The sequence below is a fragment of the Suricata suricatta genome, chromosome 1, assembly GCF_006229205.1.
Source record: "Suricata suricatta isolate VVHF042 chromosome 1, meerkat_22Aug2017_6uvM2_HiC, whole genome shotgun sequence".
NCBI lineage: Eukaryota > Metazoa > Chordata > Mammalia > Carnivora > Herpestidae > Suricata > Suricata suricatta.
Window position 1 is genome coordinate 119,094,440 of NC_043700.1, and position 23,990 is coordinate 119,118,429.

A 23,990-nucleotide genomic window follows, 5' to 3' on the forward strand; every position below is an offset into this window, starting at 1 on the left:
GTATCTACTTGGATGGATAAACACACATACACGTTACTGTGATGGTGGACTTAGGGAAGAGAAACGAGAACCTTTTATAGCACTGTGATTCTTTCAAAAGCATTTACCATTTACTTGAGGGGCTTTCCTTCAATGCTGTTCATCAAAGTTGTGAAATACACTAAAATAAAAAGTCTATAAAGAAAAGTGGGCTTAAAATAAATACAATAAAGGTTTTCTTTGGCTCAAGTTCTTGAGTATCTATTGAATGTTAGGTCTTGGAGGAACACAAAAAGAATAAAGTTTAAAACTTGGCTATGAGTAGCTTACAACTTCATGTGGAAAAAGAAGCACAAAATGTTCTACCAGGTTTTGCGAAGGTCTGTGACATGGGTCTATACAAGAGGCCAAACCAAAGAAGCTGGCGACGGACCACCAGCAAGGTGCCTGGAAAAAATGTCTCCCAGGCTGAAAGGTGAAGACCAGGAGGAAGGTTTTGAAGATAGAAGCAACATAAACAACTCCAGAAAGGAGTAAAATAATACAGATTGTTTTGAGAAATACACAATATTCAATATTGCTGGAGCATGAAACAGAGGGAAGGGGGGAAACTCATGAGTGAGCGAGAGAGTATGGAAACCAACCCAGAAAGAATAGCAGAAGATCAATACAGAACAGAATTAGCAGCCAGATTAAGAGGAGAGTCTTTGTGCCAAGAAGACTGACCCTTATCTACTGAGCAACAGAGAGCCAAGGATGAAAGGGTGTTAACAGGAAAGCAAAGTGTTCACTGGGATGGGAGATTGATCTTTCTAAGGGTAATGTAGCAGGGGGACTGGTAGTAAAGGAGGTTAACAGTAATCTTTCAAACTAAATTCACTAATCTTGCCTCAACAGACAGTTAACACATGATACAAAAGGTCATACAGTCTTTCTTTATACTATGCTTATATGTAAAATGTTGTTTACAAATATGATAGATAACCAATATCAGGTTTGACATTAAAGTGAAAATTAACATTGAGAAGGTATTTCACATCTTAAAATACTCAACTAGGCTTCAACCAAAATACATTCCATTTTAGACACTGTCAACCAATGTCACAATATTTCTATTTACTTTCTTGGTTAAAAGGACACTTTTCTTTCATTTCTTTTTATTGTGCTAATTTTATTTGGTTTGTTTTCTGCCCAAAGTTTCTACAGGGTACTTTAGAAACAAAATACCAAATGGAATAAAAATAAAACCAGTAAAAAAAAAAAGTGTAAGAAAGTACTATCATGGATTTATGCGACATATAAAGTGAACAAATAAAAGTATTGAATAAAGAACTGAAATTATAATCTTGATCATAAGATACTGCTCAAAGGCATTAGCAAAGAAAATTTTGAGAAATGCCCACTCTAGATTAACAGTGGCTGCATTTTCAAAATAAACATATTGTTGTCAAAAATCTAAATCAAACCCATTAAGAAACTGGTAGGCAGAACTTGAAAAGGACAAAAGAAAAGCTTGATTCAGAATCTAAGCAAGCATTAAATGAATGTTATAATACAGTTTGAATTTAGATGTGAGATTACCCTTAAAGCGTTTCTGATTTCATAGAACTGATTTTGAAACATCCTGCATTATTTGGGAAATTATAGGAGATTCAATAAAAGTAATATTCTACATTGACTGGCTTCATCTTAAAAGAGATTTACTTTACATTTAGAGCTATTCCACCTGCTGTTCTGGATGTGGTTTACTCTATTGTAGAATTAGCTGGTTCTGGAATATTAGCCCTAACACAAAATCTGTGTCAGTATTAGTGTGTCCTTCTACCTCTTTTTGGCCTACAGTTTCTTCCCTGCAAGAAAATTTAGTTTTATCTTTGTTTTGAACTTAAACATGTAATACAGAAAACCCTTTGGAGCTATAATCAGCATCTATACCCTAACCTAAAATTTTTAAATATCATGCTAATGCTTATAGTCCCATAATTTAAAAACCAAGAAAGGGAAACTTTCACTAGGTCAGTAGATAGCTTCACCTAGCTAATGCCATACTTCCAGCAAAGTAACAGATTTACTTTCCATGCCCTGTGCAGTAGACATAAAACATACAAATTTATGAATGCATGGGTGTTCTAAATCAGAAAATAATAGAAAACAGTTTCTTTCTGTCCTCATCAGCACCCCTGCTTTTAATGTTAGTCTGGGATGCACAACACAACAACAAATAAACCAGCACCCCCTGGCACTCTGAACACACCGAGAAACGTGTCAAAGTGCTAAACGTGCTGAAAGGAAAAAAAACCACCCGTGTGCACCAAGACATGTTAATTCAATGACTTTAATAGGGAATCACTTTTTGCAAAGAACCAACTAGCATGTCGACTAGACAAACTCCCCTAACCACAGTCTTTTGCATCTTGGATTAAGAAGGCTATTCTCAACTTTTCATCACTCCTTGTTCTCTCTTCTGCCAAAGGTGGTCCTCAATTTACTTCTGTGCACTGACAGATGGGCGTGGGCTTGCTTTTAAAAAGAACCCATGTTGTTCATTCACATTCACAGCTGACAAGTCTGCTACCTCTTCACGTGTTCATGTGAATTTTTCCCCTATTCCATCTCCAGACCGCTCACCACTATAAACTTACTTAGAGTCCTGTCTCAACGCTGATATGAAAGCCAACAGGAATTTACCAATCAGAAGACTTCAACTGTGACAGAATGAAGAAACAGAAACTTGCTGATAGGACAGGACATGAGATCAGTGGTGGAGAACCTTCCCACCACCCACATGCTCGCCTGTATTCTGATCATCCACAGCCTTCTTAAGGGCCGTACACAAAACCACACCACCACGGAGAACATTCTTAAACAGCAGGCAGCCCCTCCGGACTGGCTCTAACATGCCACACAGCCCTGTGCGGACTGATGCAGAGCAGCCCACACGGAGAGGGAGTTTACGAGTCAAAGCGAGACTGAACTGGCTAATTACTTACCTTCTCACTTATGGCAGGCTTGCTCCTTTAACTCTTTGTTTCCTCTCTTGTCATAGCTCAGCGGTGAATGGTTGTGATTCAGCAGAAGTTTGAACCTGACAGTTAAAAAGACTCCTTTTAGGAAAAACTACTGGAAATGAATGTTCCCCCACTGTAGTCTTTCTTGCCTTGCCCTCCGTGTGCGTGTTTCTCTCTCGTTTTCTCTCTCTCTGCAAGGCAGCTACGTAGTGGTCTATAAATACTGACCCTGACACTTGCTCAGTGCGCTCGCTGCTCGTGGCACAGGTCTGTGTTACTGAACACCGTGGTAAGACTCCCGGCAAAGTTCTCAGCTGCCCAGACAAAGCTGTGGATTGGCTCCCTACCCAGCAACCCTGTGCCTGCCTGGAAATACCATTTTGCTGCCAGCTTTACAGATGCTATGGGCCTTTCCTGAGGCCCAAATCAGACACAGAAGGGCAATTATGAGGTTTGTCTGAAGAAACAGTTTTTCTCAAGCAGGTGAAGAAAGGGGGGAGGGGGAACTGGCAGAAGTGAAAGACAAGAAAAGAAATGTTGCCTTTGTTTTGGTCAAACAACTTCATCTCGACCCCTTCATAAAACTTATAGCTAACTGGCATTCAATCAAGCTTTATCAAGCTGAATTACCACCTACTATGAATGACTCAAACACACAGGAAAGCACTTTTTATTTTTAATATTACTTCTCATTGAATAAGACTGCGGTGATGGAGTCATTAGTCACAAAGAAATGTTTCAACACAGGTAAGTTCCCTTCCAGAATGATAAAAATGCACTAGAAACCATCATTTTAATCAGGTCAAATAATATATTTGGCGAAAAAAGCTAAAATATAATCTGAAAAGTATGTGATCCAACATATTATATTAACTACTTCTAAACTTTCAATCATGACAATTTGAATTATTTGACTTCATCTTTATAGATTAATGATAAAATCTAAGCCATGACACTGTCGTCTGCAGGTGAGATGAACGAGGTCAGCATTATCTACATGTGGCGCATATCATGTCCACAGTATGAATGATTAGAAGCTAAATCAAGTCCATATTTTCTACTCTTCTTGCCCAGGATAATTATATGTCTGATTTTCTGCAAGATTGTCTCTTGAGCAAATCAAGAGAAAAGAAAACCTTACAAATAATCTGGTCACTTACTCATTTTACAGATGAGAGAACCGACCCTCCACGCTGGTGAACTTCTCCACAGCAGAGCCAAAGCCTGAGTCCTTGTCTCACTGCTCACAATCTGTGCTCCTTCTATTCCTAGCATGATTGTTAAATTCATTCTTACGTTCAAAATCCTATCTTCGTTTGAAGTTTTACTGAAAACCTTACCAGGAAGGGCAACTATTAGAGCCAGAAAAATTACTAGCATAAAACAAAAATAATCTTTTACAGTTTGACCCTCCCCCAAAAAGTTATGCACAAAAATGAACTTTCTAACCGTTGAAATCCACCTTTGTTCCATCCAATAATTACTTACTGTCCCGTAAATGAATATATTCCCAGGAGAGGTACACAGCTGGCTGCTGGGGAGGCAAAGATAAAACACAGTTCCCACTCTCAGAGACCTTACAGTCCAATTTCAGAGAAACACAAGCTAATTACAAAGCAGTGGGTTCCCGTGATGATGAAGACTGGCAGAGGGGGCAAGGAGTGCTGGAGCACGGGCACCGCATCCCATGGGACGTGGGGGCTCGAGGGGGCTCCCTCAATCAGGGTCTCTGCATAGTACAGCAAGGGTGGGAGAGTGAGGCAGACAGAGAGAATAACAGGATACAAAGAGGAAGGAGAAAGCATGAAATAGAACTTCAGGTATTCTTTCTTGCTGGAGCGTAGAAGGTGAAACAGGAAATGGTGAATTTTTTTAAAAGATGAGAAGGATAAAAGCGATGAAAGGTTTTATGTACCAGGTTTAAAAATGTGGGTTTTATACATGGTGCTAGCAGTCTTCGACTGTGTTTGCTTATAGACCTTTAAAAGACTTTTAAACCATGGAACTACTCACACATTAACAACTCAACATTGACAGTGTTTCGTCTGTGGTGATAATAGGTACCTGCAGAGAATTTCATTTATACCATGGTGAAATATGGACATTTTAAAGTAAAAGATAAATTTATAAAATTTTCTAAGAGCTGAAAATTTTACATTATTGTTTCATTTTTTGACTTTTATTTCAATCTCACCCCCACACAGAATTTTTATGCAATATATTTTAAAACTAAAAGTCTTTTATTGTTTGCTCTATCATACTTCTCTGCAAGAAAAATTTAAAGCATTAACTGAAATTTTAACATTGTTAAGTTTTCTATGACCCCAGTTTTCGAGGCACCACAGTAAGGTCTGCGATAGATGAAAGTGTGCCTTTCTTTTATAAGAGAAAGACTGTTATGAAGAAAACACTGCTCTTAGATCAATATTAATAGTTTATGTAGAAGCTGAAAATCTGGAAAATGACTCCGCTAAAACCATTTATTCAAGTGCTAAGTGAAAAGACTATATACTGTATGATTCCAACTATATAACAATACTCTGGACAAGGCAACACTACAGAGACCATAAAAAGACCAGGGGTCACCATGAGTTTGGGGTGGGACGCAGGATGAGTCGATGAAGACAGGGATTTCAGGGCAGTGAAGCTCTTCTGGATGACACGTCAGAGTAGAGGCAAGGCATTATGCACTTGGCAAAACTCATAAAACTGTACAACACAAAGACGAAGCCCTAATAAAAACTATGGACTTTAGTAAATCTCTTCCCCTGTATTCCTGAAAGAACGTGTTTTAGAGAAAGTATTATTATTATTTATTAAGCAATTACCATCAGTAGGGGGATTTAGAAATACTTACATTAACACTTAAAAACAACCCTAATAGACAACTATGCTTTTGCCTTTTTTTTTTTACATTAATTTATTTTTGAGAGACAGAGAGAGACAGAGTATGAATGGGGGAGGGCCAGAGAGAAAAGGAGACACAGAATCCGAGGCAGGTCCAGGCTCTGAGCTATGAGCACAGAGCCTGACATGGGGCTCAAAACCATGAAGCATGAGATCATGACCTGAACTGAAGTCAGATGCTCAACAGACTGAGCTACCCAGGCGCCCCTACCTTTTTTTAAGATAAAGAACATGACTTATTAAGTGGATGATCTTAACCAAGGCGCCACCCAGGCACCCCTTTAAGTGGATGATCTGAAGTCATCTAATAGATAGTCTGGGAGTCACCCCAAACCTGTCTGACCAGACTTCAGTACCACATACTGCCTTTATATCAGTCCTCTGAAGACTCGGTTGACGTTGTCCAGGTCAGGCAAAAAAGAGGAAGAAGCAGGGCCTTCAGTAAGTCAGAAAGGAATGAAAGAATCATATGCTGCATTTCTCTCAAGGAACTGCTAGATATTAATATTGGGTATTATAGGATAGCAAAAAGGAGAGATTAACAAAGTAATCAGTGGAAGTAAATGGAGAAAAGTAAAATAACTATCATGTGCTATTAAGAAGAACTTAAACGGTTTTGTCTTCAATTTGACGGGTAAGGAACACATGAAGAATCAAAGATGTGAAGACTCAATACTGACAAAGTGTTCTTCCCAACTTTATGGATTCAATGCATGCCCAATCAGGATATTATTTTGTGGATATGGACAACCCAATATTAACGTTTACATGGAGAGGCAAAAAATCCGCAGCATAGTCAACACCAACATTGAAGGAGAACAAAGTTGGAAGGTGACACCCACTATGAAGACTTACTATAAACCTGCAGTAATCAGGACAATGTGATGTTAGAGAAATAGCAGACAAACAGATCAATGGAAAAAAATGGAAAACTCATAAACAGACTCACACAAATAGAGTCAGCTGATCTCTGACATAGGGTCAAAGTCAATATAATGTAGCAAAGACAGTCTTTTCAACAAATAGCACTAGAACAATTGGACATCCATGGCAAAAAAAAAAAAAAAAGAATCAAGATAAAGGCGTTATAGCCATCACAAAATTACCTCAGACCTAAATGTTAATTCAAAATTATAAAATTCATAGAAGGTGACATAGGAGAAAATCTAGATTACTTTGGGTATGTCAGTGACTTTGAGATATAATAACAGAAGCACAGTCCATGAAAAAAATAACTGATGAACTGGATTTCATTAAAATTCAAACCTCTCTGGGGCACCTGGGTGGCTCAGTCAAACATCTGACTCTTGGTTTTGGCTCAGGCCATGATCTCATGGTTTCGTAAGTAAAGGCCCCACATCGGGCTCTCTGCTGACAGTGTGGAGCCTGCTTGGAATTCTCTCTCTCTCTCTCTTTCTGACCCTACCCTGATCATGCTATCTCTGTCTCTCTCAAAATAAATAAATAAATAAACTGAAAAAATTTTTAATAAATAAAATCAAATAAAATTAAGAACTCTACAGAAGACAATGGCAAGAGAATGGAAGACAAACCATAGGCTAGAAGAAAATAGTTTCAAAAGACACATCTGATAAAGGACTGTTAACTAAAATGTACAAGAACTCCTAAAATTCAGCAATAAGAAAACAAACCCATTTTTTTAAAAAATGGCCCAAAGACCATAACAGATACCTCACTGAAGAAGATACGCAGATTGCAAATAAACACATAAAAAATATATTCCACCCCGGATGTCATCAAGGAAATGAAAATTAAAACAACAGAATACCACTCCACATGTATTGGAATGCCCCAAGATCTGGAACACTGACAATACCAAATGCAAATGAGAACGCAGAACAAAAGGAATTTTCATTCATTGCTGGGGAGAATGCAAAATGCCACTTGGCAGTTTGGTGGCTTCTTTCAAAACTAAACACACCCTTACCGCAAGACCCAGAAATCCCACTCCTTGGTATTTACCCACGGAAGTTGAAAATGTATATGCACACAAAAATCTTCACAGGATGCTTCTGGAGCTTTATTTATACTTACCATACTTGGAAAAAATCAAGATGCCCTTCAGTAGACAAGTAAATAAACTGTGGTACATCCAGACAAAGGAACACCATTCAGTGCTAAAGAGAAGTGACCTATCAAGCCAGGTAAAGACAATAAGGAACCTTAAATGCATATTACTATATATTTCCACCTATATGACATTCTGGAAAAGACTAAACTATGGAGATAGAAAAAGATCTGCATTTGGAGGGGGATAGTGGAGTGGAAGAAGGGTGGACAGATGGAGCACAAAGGATTTTTAAGGCAAAAAAACTACTCTGTATGACTTTATAATGACTATAAAAATACTCTGTATAACACGTCATTATACATGTGTCGTTCAAGTCCAACACCAAGACCAAACTATAAAATACAGACTTTGGTAATTATGATGTGTCAATGTAGGTTCATCAGTTTAACCAAGGTCCAGTCTGGTGGGGATTGCTGAAAATAGGCATATGGAAAAACCTCTGTTCCTTCCATTTTGCTATGAATCTTATTCTTCTATTAAAAAGCCAAGTCCTGGGGTGCCTGGGTGGCTCAGTAGGCTAAACATCCGACTTCAGCTCAGGTCATGATCTCACAGCTTGTGAGTTCAAGCCCCACATTGGGCTCTGTGCTGACAGCTCAGAGTCTGGAGCCTGCTTCTGATTCTGTGTCTCCCTCTCTCTCTCGCTACCCTTCTCCCACTTGCAATCTCTTTCTCAAAAATAAATAAAACATAAAAATATATTTTTTTAAAGCCAGGTCCTGAGAAAGTCAAAGGGGGCTCCTCCCTTAGGTAGCTAGGTCTTTGCCAACACAGAGGTTATAGAAAGAGAGAACAACTTTGAAATAGGGAGCTAAGAAAAGAAGATGCATTTAGTCTTTGAAAATGATGAACTGTGTTATAGCCAAGTGAATACAGTCAGTAAGCACTTAAATACACCAATCTATAATATAGGAAAGATGAAGAATAGCAATTCAGTAACCTTCTATTCATGTTTTCCTGTTTGAAACTGTTTTCACCATTAGCCTATTCTCAACACAGAAGCCAAAGCAGTCACTTAAAAATATTAGGTAATATTCATATTCTACTCTACAAAACAGAATAAAAGCCCAAGTTCTTATAATGATCCATAAAGCCCACCTTGATCTGCCTCTCCTTTGGTGTCTGGCAACACTGCCTACAGCCCCCCTCATTTTCTCAGCTCCAGCCCATTGTTGTCCTATGGTTCCTTAAATGTGCCTGACAAGTTTGCCCTTAGCGTCCTCCTATTTGCTGTTCCTGCCCTGGGGTGTCCTTGCAGACAGCTACATGGTGACTGCCTCCTTAAAATCTCTTTTCAAAGAGCACCTTCTCAATGAAGCCGACTACCACCATACTATTTTAAACTGCAAGCTTCCTTCTTTATTATTTGTCATTGCTTGTCTCTTCTCAATAGAATTTAAGTTCAATAACATAGATTTCATGTGCCTAAAATGAATCTCACACAGAATAAATGGACAATAAATATGCATTGTATAAATAACCAAAATGTCAATCTGTGGGACATACACGAACAGAAGTGGTTCCTGAAGTCAATAATAATAAGTAACCTCAAACCAACATTTAAAAGGTAGATCAAGGGGCGCCTGGGTGCCTCGGTCGTTTAAGCGTCCAATTTCAGCTCAGATCATGATCTCAAGGTTCATGAGTTCAAGCCCCACGTTGGGCTCTGTGCTGACAGCTCAGAGCCTGGAGCCTGCTTCAGATTCTGTGTCTCCCTCTCTCTCTGCCCCTCCCAACTCGTGGTTTGTCTCTCTCAAAAGTAAATAAAAACATTACCAAAAAAATTGTTAATAAATAAAAGATAGGTCAAGGTAGAGAAGTCCATGAAGCTGGCAAAACAATGATGAATGTAAATAGAACAATGAGAAAATGAGACAAAGGGTGAATGAGGAGTAGTAGAGGGGGAATGGCCGCCAATGTCACCTGCCATGGGAAGATCCAATACGAAAGGGACTGAAAGAGCCCATTACATACAACATTCAGAAAGTACTCTTACATGAAAGATCTCTGAATGGCACATCAAAGGGTGAATTTTATGGTATATGAATTACACTTCAGCAAAGCAGGCATGAAAAAGAAAAGAGAGCACTAGTAACTGAGCTATCTCCACTGGAAGCAGAAGGTAAGCAAAGGAGGTGAGACAGAGAACAGAAATTCTCTTTCAAAAATGTGGCCATTAAGAAAAGAAAGATACGGGTGATGATTTTACACTGCAAACAAACAAATAACTCATTAAGGCATAAAAGTGAGTGTTTGAAGTCACGCTGACTTGAGTTTTTGTCTTTCTCAATTTACACTGTAAGTTATACAACCTTAGTTTCTTCATTAATAAAATGAGTTTAAAGTTAGTACCTGTGTTACTGGATATCAGTATTTCATTTCTCTGCATTGTAGAACAATACTTCATTGCATGCATAACCACATTTTATCCATTCATCAGCTGGTGAACATTTGTATTGTTTCCAGTTTTGAGCTATTATGAATAATGCTGTGAACTTTCATGCATAAGCTTCTGCATAAACATATGTTTTCATATTCCTTGGATAAATACCTAGAGGTGAAATTGCTAATATGGTAATTTTATATCTAACATTTTAAAGAACTGTCAGATTGTTTACCAAGGTGGCTTCCCCATTTTATATCCCCAACAGCAATGTATGAGGGTCCCAATTATCTTTTTTATTACAATAATACTTATAAATATAAAACAGAATCTCGTTGTGGCTTTAATTTGTAGTTCCCTAATGACTACTAATGTTGAGCATCTTTTCTTGTGCTTATTGGCCTTTTGGATATTTACTTTTTACTTCCAGTACATATAATTCCAGAAAACACTGGGACCAAAAAAACTCAAAACATTATTTTCAAGGGCTCACCAAAATGTACCTGGCACAGGCATAACAACTCACTGATTAGCTGAGTAAGTGAATATGCTAATAACAAATGAAAGATTAGGAATTAGAAATACTTGATTTAGTGGTATAGCATTTCAGTTTTCAAACTAACTTAATTTGAATTCCTATACAGTCCAAAAGAATTTTTAGTGAATAAAAGAAACTTTTTTTAAAATGCAATTAAAAAGAAAATGAGCTAATTCTCTGTTTGGTATTATGATAAATACCTACAGTAATATTTTTAGTTTGGTAATAATATAGTACTCCATCAGAAACTGGATTTATAATCCAATCATATTAATGCTTTAATTTAATGATTCTTTGAAGACAGAGCTAAAAAAGCAAAAAATTGATTAAGTAGAAAATGACTTAAAAGTATGTGTTGACAGGGGTGCCTGGGTGGCTTAGTCAGTTGACAGGGGTGCCTGGGTGGCTCAGTCAGTTAAGCGCCGGACTTCAGCTCAGGTCATGATCTCACGGTTCATGGGTTCGATCCCCACATCGGGCTCTGTGCTGACAGCTCAGACCCTGGAGCCTGCTTCTGATTCTGTCTCTCTCTCTTTCTGTGACCTTCCCCTCCCTCCCTCCCTCTCTCTCTCTCTCTCTCTCTCTCTCAAAAATAAATAAATGTTCAAAAAAATTTTTAAAAAGTACATGTTGACAAACGTAATCAGATATGAATACTACAAATACACCCAACACTATAAAGAATGAGACACTCCCCAGAGGCAAATGTCTACAAAGAAAATATTAGGAATCCAAGCTTGTTGTCATTTTTCAAAAATACCTGCGGGGATGTGTGACTTTACATGTAATGACTCCAGAGAAAGCAAATTGGCTCTACAGTGTGCCTAGTGAGTCGCTAACTGGCTGTTTTCTCCTTTACAGGCCCTACTATGAATCCTATCACACAGAGTCACTTACCTTTAATGCTAAGGTTCTTTGTTCCCAGGTAATAAACACTTTACCCCCCCCCCCCCAAGGACCCCACAGGAAAGTCACACGCAAGTCTACTAGCCTTTACTGCTGCCAGTTTAAGTACTTATCCATTATTAGTTTTGAAAAGTATTGACTGCACAATTAATAAACAGGTCATTTATTCTTTTCAACTAGAACAATGTTGTATATAAATTGAAAAGAAGAAAACTAAACAAGGAAACCATAGCAAAAAATGCATGTCCTTTTTAACTTTTATTTGGTATAACACCAACTAATGCCGTACTAAACTAAAACGTTTTATCATCTATAAATAGAAATTGTTTTGAAATTCATAGTGCATAGAACACAAATAATTAGAGTAAATAATAAAGCTCAATTATATTTCATAAAATAAGGTAAAAATAAAGAGCTGAAAAGCACAGGGATGTCAATTAGTTTTTATACTATCATTGTTGCTAATTGGACTTATATTAAAACTATATTATGTTTCTTCATGCTTAATAATAATAGTTCAGCTCAAAGCTATGTATCAGTATTTCTGTTCTTCTCTTAAAGTCACATGTATATATTTTATAATACTCAGGACAATCTCACAAGTGATTTTAACATAATATTTGTAATATAATTTCAATCATTTTCTATTTTTAAAAAGTGTACAGATCTTAAAATCATATCTTTAATATTTATTTCCTAAAGTTAAAGAATCAATTCACATTAATTCAAAGTTTTCTACTATCACTCCAAAATGGAAACTAACTTAAGAATGTCAATAAGATTCTTCACGATGATGAGAATTTGTAATCCGATTAATCTCTGAATTGTTCTAATATCCAAATGACAGATGATTATCCGACATTTGAAAGAACGTTTTTTTCCCTTCATCATAAAGATGTAGACAATCTCTCGATATTCATAGTTTTATCAAGAACAACCCTTCAGGGACCTTTTTGTTCATGCAGATACCTGTAACTATCAACATGATATTAATGTAATAGAATACTTATTTCTGGGAAAAATTACAGTATATTTTGTTAGGCACTGGAAATGGAATTTGAAGAAAGCACAACACCCTCAGCAGGAAAGGAGGAGTTATCAAGGTGGTCCTGAAATCGCCCACACCACAGGGATTTCAGGCAGCTGAACGGAGAGAGCTGGAGAGATGGAGTGGGCGTTCCATAAAACAAGCTAATGCCATACATTCCTTAAGATGGAAAGGGAAAAACCACAGCCAGGAAGGACTTAGAAAAAACTCACACAATGGGAGAGGGAATCACCTGTCAATCACAATTAAGCTGACTTTTTTTATTATTCATTAATCATATGGCAATAGCCTATAAAAATATCACTGAATGATTAAATTTAATAGGCAATGAAAATAAGCATGCACATTAAGTCTGATCATCCATAAAAGAAAAGAAAAACAACACTGGTTTATTTTATTGCTCTATGATGAATGTGCTTTCATATGGAAGATAAAAACTGTGGAATAAAGGAATATAATTATTCATGTTAAGGCCACATTTTTTCTAATCAAAATATATTTCAAAAAAATAAGAGAAAATAGAAAGAAAACAATAAAGCAAACTAATTTTAAACAAAAAACGAATGAGGTATCTACTACTCTAGTGTGAGTCATATAAAATGTGGTTGTTTCTGTTGGCTGTCCTGTTTGACAGGACCTGAAATTTCCTGGAAATGTGGTATCAAAAACAACTAAGGAGTAAAGTAGGGAAAAAAATAAAAATGAAAAAAATCTTAATTTTATTTCTGAATTTTGATGGATCTGAATATTGTCATACACATTTTTTTAAATTTTTTAAACTTATTTATTTAGAGAGATACAGTGTGAGTGGGGGAGGGGCAGAAAGAGAGGGAGAAGACAGAGAATCCCAAGCAGACTCTGCACCTGTCAGCACAAAGCCCAATGCCAGGCTCGAACACATGAAACTGAGATCATGACCTGAGCTGAAACCAAGAGTCAGACACCCAAGCAACTGAGCCACCCAGGTTCCCCTATTTCTGAGAAAGAATTAAATCATACTTTGAGCTGGACTGAAGCAGTCTTTCTAGTTTCTGTCAGCGCTCATTTTATTAAACTGCTGTGAAGCAGGTGAAAACTGCACACGAGTGCACTTTGAGGTGGTTTTCCCCCTTCCTCTAACTTGCTTCCTGCTGGGTATTCAGCCTATACTGACTGCGAACAGAGTTGGAAAGGAGCTGAGGACAGGTGGATGATAAAAGTAGAAAAGGTAAGAATAAAGAACATCCTTGGGGAGCCTGGGTAGTTGAGTTGGTTGAGCATCTGACTTCAGCTCAGGTCATGATCTCACAGCTCATGGGTTTAAGCCCTGCGTCGGGCTCTGTGCTAACAGCTCAGAGCCTGTAGCCTGCTTCAGATTCTGTCTCCCTCTATCTGACCCTCTCCTGCTCACACTCTATCTCTTTCTGTCTCTCAAAAATAAAAACATTAAATAAATAAATAAATTATATATATATATATCCTTATACTTTTCATCATCCAATAAAGAGATGAAATAATGTTAACTAACAAGACATCAATTTAATAATCAACCTTACATTTTTGTTTTAATAAGTATACTGAACCACTGAATAAAACAATTGCTTTGTATAAATACTTGTGCTTAGAAAGCATATACAAACTGCTACTAATACCTGATGCTTAAGTAACTTGGTGAAGAACATGAAGGAGAGTAAAGGAACATCAGAGCCTGTCCTTGGGATCAAGGGATCCATGCTGATGCACTAAAACCTCTCTTACTGTACAACTCTTAATGGTATGTACAAATCTAACAAGTCATATTTATGTAGCACTTCAAGGGGGTTTTTTTACTCTTATTATTTTTTTAGAGAGTGATGGCACACACATGTGCATGCAACTGTCGGGGAGGGTTGTCAGTGGGGAGACAGAGACAGAGAGAAACTTAAGCAGGCTCCATGCTTATAATGGAGCCCAACACAGGGCTTGATCCCATGACCCTGGGATCCTGACCTGAGCTGAAATCAAGAGTCAGTCACTCAACCAACTACGCCACCCAGGTGCCCCAGCACTTCAGATTTTTAACAAGTGTTTTCATGTGTTATCTCATTTGTTCATTAGGATGAGCCGATCAGAAACTTTCCCTACTTTACATATAAGGAAGCTAAGTGCAAAGCAGGTAAAGGCAGGGCCGACATGTCAAAGTTTAAAAGAAGTATATACAGAAACTGAATTTGATCTTTTTACATTCAATCCTCGACCCTTACTACTGTACTTTTCAATAATACCAGAGGGACCATATCTTAGTAGAAATTACTTTTCCATGGAAAAAAATATTAGTTCCTAGAGGAAATACTGAGGTCTTCCAGTTTGGGTCATATATGTTTCTGTTGATAATGGCAAACAAACACATACACAGTACATACACGGTAATGACAGGCATCCAAACTTAACATTTCAAAATCCCACTTCAGCTCTCCCCCAAACTCGACTATTTGTTTTTGCTTTTTTTTTTTTTGGCAGGTTTTTATTTAAATTCTAGTTAGCTAACATATAATGCAATATTCGTTTCAGGCCTGGAACTCAGTGATTCATTACTTACATGTAACGCCCAGTGCTCATCACAAGCACCCTCCTTGATACCCATCACCCATTTAGCTCTCCCCCCACCGCCCACCTCCTTCCATAAACAGGATGAACCCTGTTCATGCTCTGTAGTCAAGTCTCTTATGGTTTGCTTCCTCCCTTTTCCCCCTTCCTCTATGAACAGCCCATCTTTGAAATCTCTCCTATCTGTCCTCCCTTTTCCCTTCCCTCTGTTCCTACCAAAACTCAGATTTAGCTTTTATATAACCTTGAAGACTGAAATCTAGTCCTGTCACCCTCTCCTCTCTCCTCCAACAACCTTCTGTACTGCCATGAAACAAAAAGTCAGCCCGCACTCTTGCCAACAACAGAGGGTTGGAACTTCTCAGCACAGAACACCACCGTCTCTGCCATCTCGACTCGACCTTACCCTTTCAGTTTCATTTCTCCTTGGCCCACAACACAAATCCTGTCCTAGGCTCTCCTAATACACCAAACCGTATGCTCGCTCACTGGAAATGCTATGTGTGTACTTCCACACTTCGGTGTCTTTTTGCAGGATGACTCTAAATCTTAATTTCTCTGAAATAACATTAAGCTTCTGAAGAACTGGATGTGGGAATGCAGAGGAAAATTTGGGGGCAACCAAAGTGGGGACTCAGTCAGTTAAGTGTCCACCTCTTGATGTGGGCTCAGGTCATGACTTCATGGTTGTAAGATCAAACCCCGTGTCAGGCTTGATCTCTCTCTTTCAAAACAATAAATAAATAAAAGGAAAACGTCTTTGCATGCTGTGACTCTGATAGTAAGGCTCCTTGCTCTCCTTGCTTGCCGGGTCTCCTTTATAGAAATATGACAAATTTCTTGGTTTGCACTTGGTAGCACTAAAAATATAAGGGAAAAGTCTACCAGTCCCCAGGCAGCAAGCCAGAAAAGCAGAGATACACTGTGCATTTCAGGATGATTTGGGGAGACCTGATCAGCATTTATGTCCTGAGAATTCACTCCTTTTTCTCGGTTTTATCTCCTTTGTGACAGAAAATGAAGCAATAAATAATTCCACAATATTAATGAAAGTATGTTCATTTCAACAACATGACTGTCCTTTTGAAAGACTTATGAATCTAGCTTTCAGGTAAACTATGCATAGTAGCTCTGCAGAGATTTGAAGCAGGATACTGCCTGAGCGAGCAACCCGAAGGAGTATTTAGGTGCTAAAGTAATGGCAGTAGTATCCACGGCGCTAACAGGGCCTCTACGCAGAGAATTTTAAATATTTATATGCCCCAAGATTGCTGCATTTTCTTTTGGGGAGAACAACAAAGTTCCAAGTACAATGATGAAAGTTATCAGTCGGCTTACTGGCAATCAATACCAATTAAAAGCTACATTTTAAATTGTATATCAGGTGTTACTGGAAAATGCATCCATCTGAATTGTAGCTGTTGAAAAAAGGTTTATCAAAAAGGGTAAATAATGTATAAAAAGTCCCAAGTGAGTGATGAAAACCTTGTTCAGATGACAAGCCACATATCAGTTGGAAGCCAGTGCACAGACTTACTGGCACCAATGATGTTTTCTTAATTTCCTAAGTGTGCATAACATCACACCACCCAGATGGCCTAGAATATCCTTAATATCCTTATTTATTGCTTTATTCTATTAAAGACTACTTCAACTTACTTATATTGCTGACAAATCCATTTTATAATTTTCATTAGCAGTTCTAATGGTCCTTATGCAACAAACCAGTTGCTGAGTACCTGTTATGGGTTTGGCACTACAGACACAGTCCCAGAAAGGCTAGTCTTTCTATCTCAGAAAGGCTAGAAGCTGGTGACAGCAGAGAGAAGACTAGTGAACAGCAATGACCATGATCCAAACAAGCCAAGCACAGAAAACCTAACTCTTCCTGTAGACTGAGCTCAGGGAAGGCGCCTGGAGGAAAAAAATGATATCTGAATTCTTAAAAGAAATTAAGCAGAACATATAGGAAGATTTCAAACATACGGCACTTTGGGAGGATGGTAAGACCCAAGGTATGGCTGTGGAGTGAGGGTCTCAAGCGGTAGAACTATTCCTGTCCTAATACCACTGCCCTTAAGTCCTCCGTGCCGGGGGCTGCTACATTGCTAGATTTCCTTTTTCTCTGCTGCTGAGATTTTCAACTCATTTCATCCTATGGCTTTATTCTAATTTTTAAAATCTAATCCCATGTTTTGAGGTTTTTAAGAGAAAGAAAGATATAATTTTGTATAGTCCCATAAGAATTTTTCTATCAGCATTTTCAGCCATTTATTGAAAAAATATTTATTGAGCAACTGCTATATAAGAGGCTTGGTTTTAAGTGCTAGGAATATGATGGTGAAGCAGGCCTACCTGACATGCCCTCATAGACTTTACATTCTAGTGGGGGGAGGGAACCTAACAAAGGGATATGGAATCATCTCATGACCAAAAAAAAAGGAGGGGGGCAATAGTAAAAGTAAAACAGAATGTTATTAATACTGGAGGAAAAAAAAAAAAAACTTTAGACAGGGGGAGATTAAGAAAAGCCTTGCCTGAAGCATAATCCTTTGAGCTGCAGCCTGAATGATGAGGAGATAGCCCTGTAACGATCTGAAGGAAGAGTATTCTAGGCACAAGGAACTGCTAATGAAAAGATATTTGAATAAGAAGAATCCTTGGTGGGGGGGGCGGGGGGTGCTGGGGTGGCTCAGTTGGTTGAGTGTCCGGCTTTGGCTCAGGTCATGATCTGGCAGTTCATGGGTTCAAGCCCCGCATCAGGCTTTGTGCTGACAGATAGCTCATTGCCTGGAGCCTGCTTCAGATTCTGTGTCTCCCTCTCTCTCTCTCTCTCTCTCTCTCTCTCTCTCTGACCCTGCCCTGCTCAAGCTGTCTCTCTCTCAAATAAATAAAACATTATATGGTGTTTTAGACCAGTGGTTCCTAAACTGTGCTGCACACTGGAATTACCTGAGATGCTTTTAAAAATCCAGATTATCTTCCCATATCCCAGACTAATTAAACCAGAATCACTGGATAGGAGCCAGATCAGTATTCTTTAAAACCCTCCATGTGATTCTGATATGCAGCCCTGGTGAAGAAGCACTAATTTAGGCCATGGTAAGGAATTTAAATTTTAGTCTAATTACATAAACAGCTACTGGAGATTAAAACTGCATCTGAAATTTGTCATGTACCTAAACTGTTTCTTTTCAACCTGGATATTTGGTTAAAAAGAGCATTACACTGCAAACATGTTAGTTTCTGAAACAAATTATATAAATAACAAAGATGAAGACAATTACTGAAACACTTCCTTTTAAAAATTTGGGGAGCCTGGGTGGCTCAGTTAGTTGGGTGTTTGACTTCGGCTCAGGTCATGATCTCATGGTTCATGAGTTCAAGCCCCGTGTCGGGCTCTGTGCTGACAGCTAGGAGCCTGGAGCCTGCTTCAGATTCTGTCTCCCTTTCTCTCTCTCTCTTTGCTTCGGTCTCTCTGCCTTTTTCTCATTCTCTTGCTCTCTCTCTCTTTCAAAAATAAACATTAAAAAATGTTAAATAAAAAATAAAAATTAAATTTAGTTGAAAATTAGTTATTTTGGAAATGCCTAATGTATTCATTTTATGCATCCTCCCTATAAATTCTAGAATATATTTGCTTACATTTCGTGAATAACTTATCTTTTTTTTAAATTTTTTTAATGTTTTTTATTTATTTTTGAGAGACAGAGAGAGGCAGAGCACAAGTTGGGGAGGGAAAGAGAGAGAGAGGGAGACGCAGACTCCAGGCCCTGAGCTGTCAGCACAGAGCCTGATGTAGGGCTCAAACCCACAAACTGTGAGATCATGAGCTGAGCTGAAGCCGGACGCCTAACCAACAGAGCCACCCAGGCACCCTTGAGTAACTTATCTCTTAAGAGGGAATTTTGCTGACATTATTTTTGATGATCTGTAACATGACCATGGGATCACATGAGCACTTGCTCCAATCTGCTGTAAATGGTACATCATTGTGTGGCACATAATTCTGTAAGAGTCCACCTACTAGAATTGCACTAAGAAACAATATTTAAGGAGAAATGAGTTTGATTCACCAGTACCGCTGTGACATGAGAAACTCATCATACATTAAAATCTTTAGATACATTGATCAGATACAGATGACATTCCTATTGTTCAAATAAACACATCAGAATACCTTTTGTTGGACTTCACTAAGTAGAAAATAAAGCCCCTAATGGTAGTAAAATGTTTCATTTCCCAACTCTTAGGGTCAATTTAAATTTTTATTTGTTAACAATAATTGTGCATAAATTAAGGGACCTAAATTAAATTGTAAGAAAAGCAAAACCAATCAAGTCCTGGTCACATTCCAGGAAAGCAAACCAACCAGCTAAAACCTGACTTAACTATCATGTGGTGTTACGGTTCTAAGATTTCCACTGATACAGCTTTAATTCCTCCAGCTTCAAACAGGCTAATGAGCTGAAGGAGTTTTACTTAAAAATTCAACCACTCCATAGAAGATAAACTTGGGATATTCCTTTATTATCTACCCAAAACAAAATTTCATCAGAATTGCATATGTAAAAAACCAAAAAGGACCTATGTAAATATTATACCACCCCCAATCTTTTTCTCAAGGACAATTTTCTGCACAGTCTATTTGTCATGGAATTCACAGCATGTAAGTAAAAATGGTTGACAATTTCTACTCAAACTTTTCTTCAGAAAGCTCTATCTGATAAAGCCAGCCAGGTAACCTCTCTATCTCAAAGCAGGCTTTGTGTTCTTTCTGTACCTTTATGAAAACCCACAGCAATCTAACTTGTATTACATATTTGTTTCCCTTTTCTTGTAGACTGTACCTTAACTGAAATCAGGAGCTATATTTTATGCATGTTTGGATATTCACAAAACCTTTGTGGGGTTAAACAAACATCTAATTAAGGAATGAATAATGAAAACTTATCCATCTCCTAAGGCTGAAGATGAGACGGAGCAGCTCGGTGCTGGTATGACCTTCTGCAAACATGAATCACCACTTCCCAGCCCCGATTACCATCCTCTCCCTCCTAGGGAAACTAAAGAGAAGCGAAAAATACATGAAAATGTGAAATGAGAGGAGCAAACAAGAAAGGTGGATCAAGGAGAAGGAGGACTTGATGATTAAAGGCTGCAGACCCAAATGAAAAATAAAATAGGACCATAAATCCATTCAATCATTTGTTCCTTCAGTAAACAATTTTAGATACCTAAAATATTCCAGGCACCTATAACATACAAAAGTAAGTGAAATGCAACTCTTGCCTCCAACTAGCACACAGGTAAATGCTATAATGCACAGCAATGAAAGCAATGTGAGAGCTATGCTTAAGTGATAAAGAGATATAAGCACCTCGTTCAGTGGGAAGGAAAGGTGGTAGTGGAACCACGGCTTTTTTCTTTTGTAGTGTTTATTCATTTATTTGTGAGAGAGAAAGAAAGTATGAGCAGAGAGGGATAGAGGGAGACACACAGAATTTAAAGCAGGTTCCAAGCTCTTGAGCTGTCAGCACAGCACAACCTGATGCAGGGCTTGAACCCACAAACCGTGAGTTCATGATCTGAGCCAAAGTTGGATGCTTACGTGACTGGGCCACTGAGGCACCCTGATAGTGGAACTAAGTCTTAACAGGGTAAGTAGAAATTAGTCTAGGATAAGAGGTAAAGGGAGATCCATTCCAGAAAGAGACAGAAAAAAGGCATAAAAAACAAATAAAGAGGCCATTTTAATTCCTAAATAAAGTGAATGACAAGTTCAATTTTCATGAATAAACACACTAAATAAACTGTTAGTACTTTTCACAGCACATTAAAATGCTAAATGAAGTAAACTGAGATCATCTGAAAATATTTATTTCAAAATCTAACATTCCAATTATTGCTCTCTTCATGTTACTTTTTTACTTTATGATCCAGTTTTCAAATTATTTTGTCATTATCACTTTTATAGGTTTACCATGTACCTGTGCTCTAACTTCCTTCATTCCAAACACAGTTCAATAGTCTTAAAATCAGGTTATAATTAAATTAACAAACCTAGTGCCAATTTCACTAGGCTGTTTGCTGGAAATCAGAATGCATCGCAGAGAAATTTCCCTGAGGGCGAACTGCTGAGGCAAAATTATTACTATGACATGGAATAAGCAATCCTATGTTGTAACTTATTATATTATAGCTATACTTTGCATGTATTTTTAAGAGATCATTCAAAGTACGGTTAATAATTCACTAAGTAACACTGCCTTCAATGTGGTGACTGAATTTTCATCATCAGTGGGCCAGTGATTGCTAAAAAGTGATGTACTCTCCTAGGTACAATAATTGCAATAAACCGTGGTGATACATTCTGGTATTTTTCCATTCATTTTGTATCACCTTGGACCCTTTCAAGAGAGCTGAATGGAGCCTGGTCCCTGACAGCCCTGGGAAGATAAAGTGTTTCACGTAGGCAGTGGTTTTCTGGCCACTGGCTGTCACAGGCTGCTGCATGCCTGGCGCTCCCACAAAACCAGGTGGGTAGTGGGGTTGCTGAAAGTAGAGGAGAAACCGATGTGAAAAGATGCAGTGAACAGGGGCCAGCACAAGCAGACAAAATATCCGCAACAGTCGGAAAGTTTCTGAAGCGCAGGGCTCACGTATATAGTGACACAGGACACCCTGACCAGCTGTGGCCAAGAAGGGAGATGGAGATGCTGGCGGCTGTGCGCTCATCACCATCCATGAAGCCTTTGCTCTCCGTAGTCGTGAAGCTCAACCACATGGTCCTTGATATGTTAAAAGATTCATTTTAAGAATCACTAGGAAAATCTGTCAGTACTCATGCAGAGCTCGAGTTTAGGAAGAGATGGGATTTCTCATCATTTTTACGGAACATTTTTTCCTCTTTTCCTACAAAAACACAGGGTTTCAATAGCTGGCCAGTTAAAACTATTACCATTCATAAATTCTGCACATCTGAGAATTTGATATAACCTAAAACATGTACCACCCACAATCCTAATTCTGGCCTAGCCGAGAGAAAAACATCACATTTAGAATCCCATTACATGCTAGCGCTAGAAATTCACTGAATGTTTAATTAGTAAAACTAGACGATGAACGCAAGGACGTTCAGCTCAAGTGTTTTTTTTTTTAACACAAAAGGTTCTATCTACCTCTCTAACAACATATATACCCACATTCTACAACCTTAGAATTCACCTTGGAAGACTGTATACAAAGGAGGGTGGTGGATTTTATTTTCCAAAAATGACTACAGTATCGCCCACGACAAATGCTCTTCTCACATCCATTTGAGAGGTGAGGTCTAAATTCTTTCTCCTGAAACCTGGATAAGCTCATGATCATGGTAAAAGTGACCTTCTGTGCTTCAAGGCCAGGTGATGAAATGTGACTCAACTCCCTCCTTCCTCATAAGAATCTGTGTTCCTGAAGTCTTTAGCTGCTGTTTCAGCAGTCTCACCATGCAGAGGACACAGTGCTGTGAAAGAAAGGCCCAAGCTCCCCGCAGAAATCAGAGGCCCGAGACCCTGTGAACACAGATATGCCTGGACAGCTCCTGGCTGCTTCAGCCTCCCGCTGCTCCAGACACCATCTGACTGCAAATGCATGAAACGCTGTGCCAGAACCACCTCGCGGAGCTCTGCCCGAAAGCCTGACGCCCACATACCAGACGAGACAGGTAAGAACACTGGTTTTTGCTGTTTTGAGTCACAAAGTTATAGTTATTTGTTAAAATGCAACACATAACTGGAACACACTTTGATACCAGATGTGAAGTGGATACGAAGAAGTTAAATAAACCCAGGGGTGCCTGGGTAGCTCAGCTGGTTGAGAGTCTGACTCTTGTTTTTGGCTCAGGTCACAAACTCACGATTCTGGGAGTTTGAGGCCCACAGCGCAGAGCCTGCTTGGGATTCTCTGTCTCCTTCTCTCTCTGCCCCTCCCCACACATTCTGTCTCTCTGTCTCCAAAATATATAAACAAACATTTAAAAAATTTTAAATAAACCCAAATATATGTTATTGGTCTTTGGACCAGACTGTAGATGGGAGCCTGAGGGAGACTATTAAAGGTAAGTGTGTGATAAAAAGTACTCTTCTTTTTTTAATTTTTTTGTTTTTTGTTTTAATTTATTTTTAAGAGACAGAGAGACAGTGGAAGACTGATAGGCCTCAGAGTTGCACTGTGAGAGCTCCAGAGAAATGAGGGTTTATTTCGGGAGAGAAAGAAGAGGGGCCTCCTGTTATGTGGCTGCAGTACACTTAGCGATATTACTGCCCATGGTGATGTGGAAAATAAAAAATGCACCTAACAATATCCAAAGATCTAGTGAGGAGATTTTCAAGCAGAATACTGAAAGAAATACCTGCCTTTCTTTTGCTACTTAGGATGAGATGTACACAGAGAACGGTGAGTTAAAAAAATATTTTGCTTTTCAGCAAAATTTGGAGGAACTAAAAAGAGACAGGATTTGCTGGGTTTCCAAAATAAAACTATTTTTCATTCTCTATCACTTCAGAAAGCAAAAGAGTCTC

The 23,990-nt window shown here is 38.4% G+C and overlaps 1 protein-coding gene across 1 annotated transcript in view; it reads right to left on the bottom strand.

The window, feature by feature from the left end:
• Nucleotides 1–23,990, bottom strand: part of BMPR1B (bone morphogenetic protein receptor type 1B) — a 388,753-nt gene that overhangs the window by 149,136 nt on the left and 215,627 nt on the right. The window contains exon 2 of the mRNA XM_029943095.1: nt 2,970–3,064. The gene's annotated coding sequence lies outside the window, so the exon portion shown is untranslated. The remainder of the gene's footprint in view (nt 1–2,969; nt 3,065–23,990) is intronic.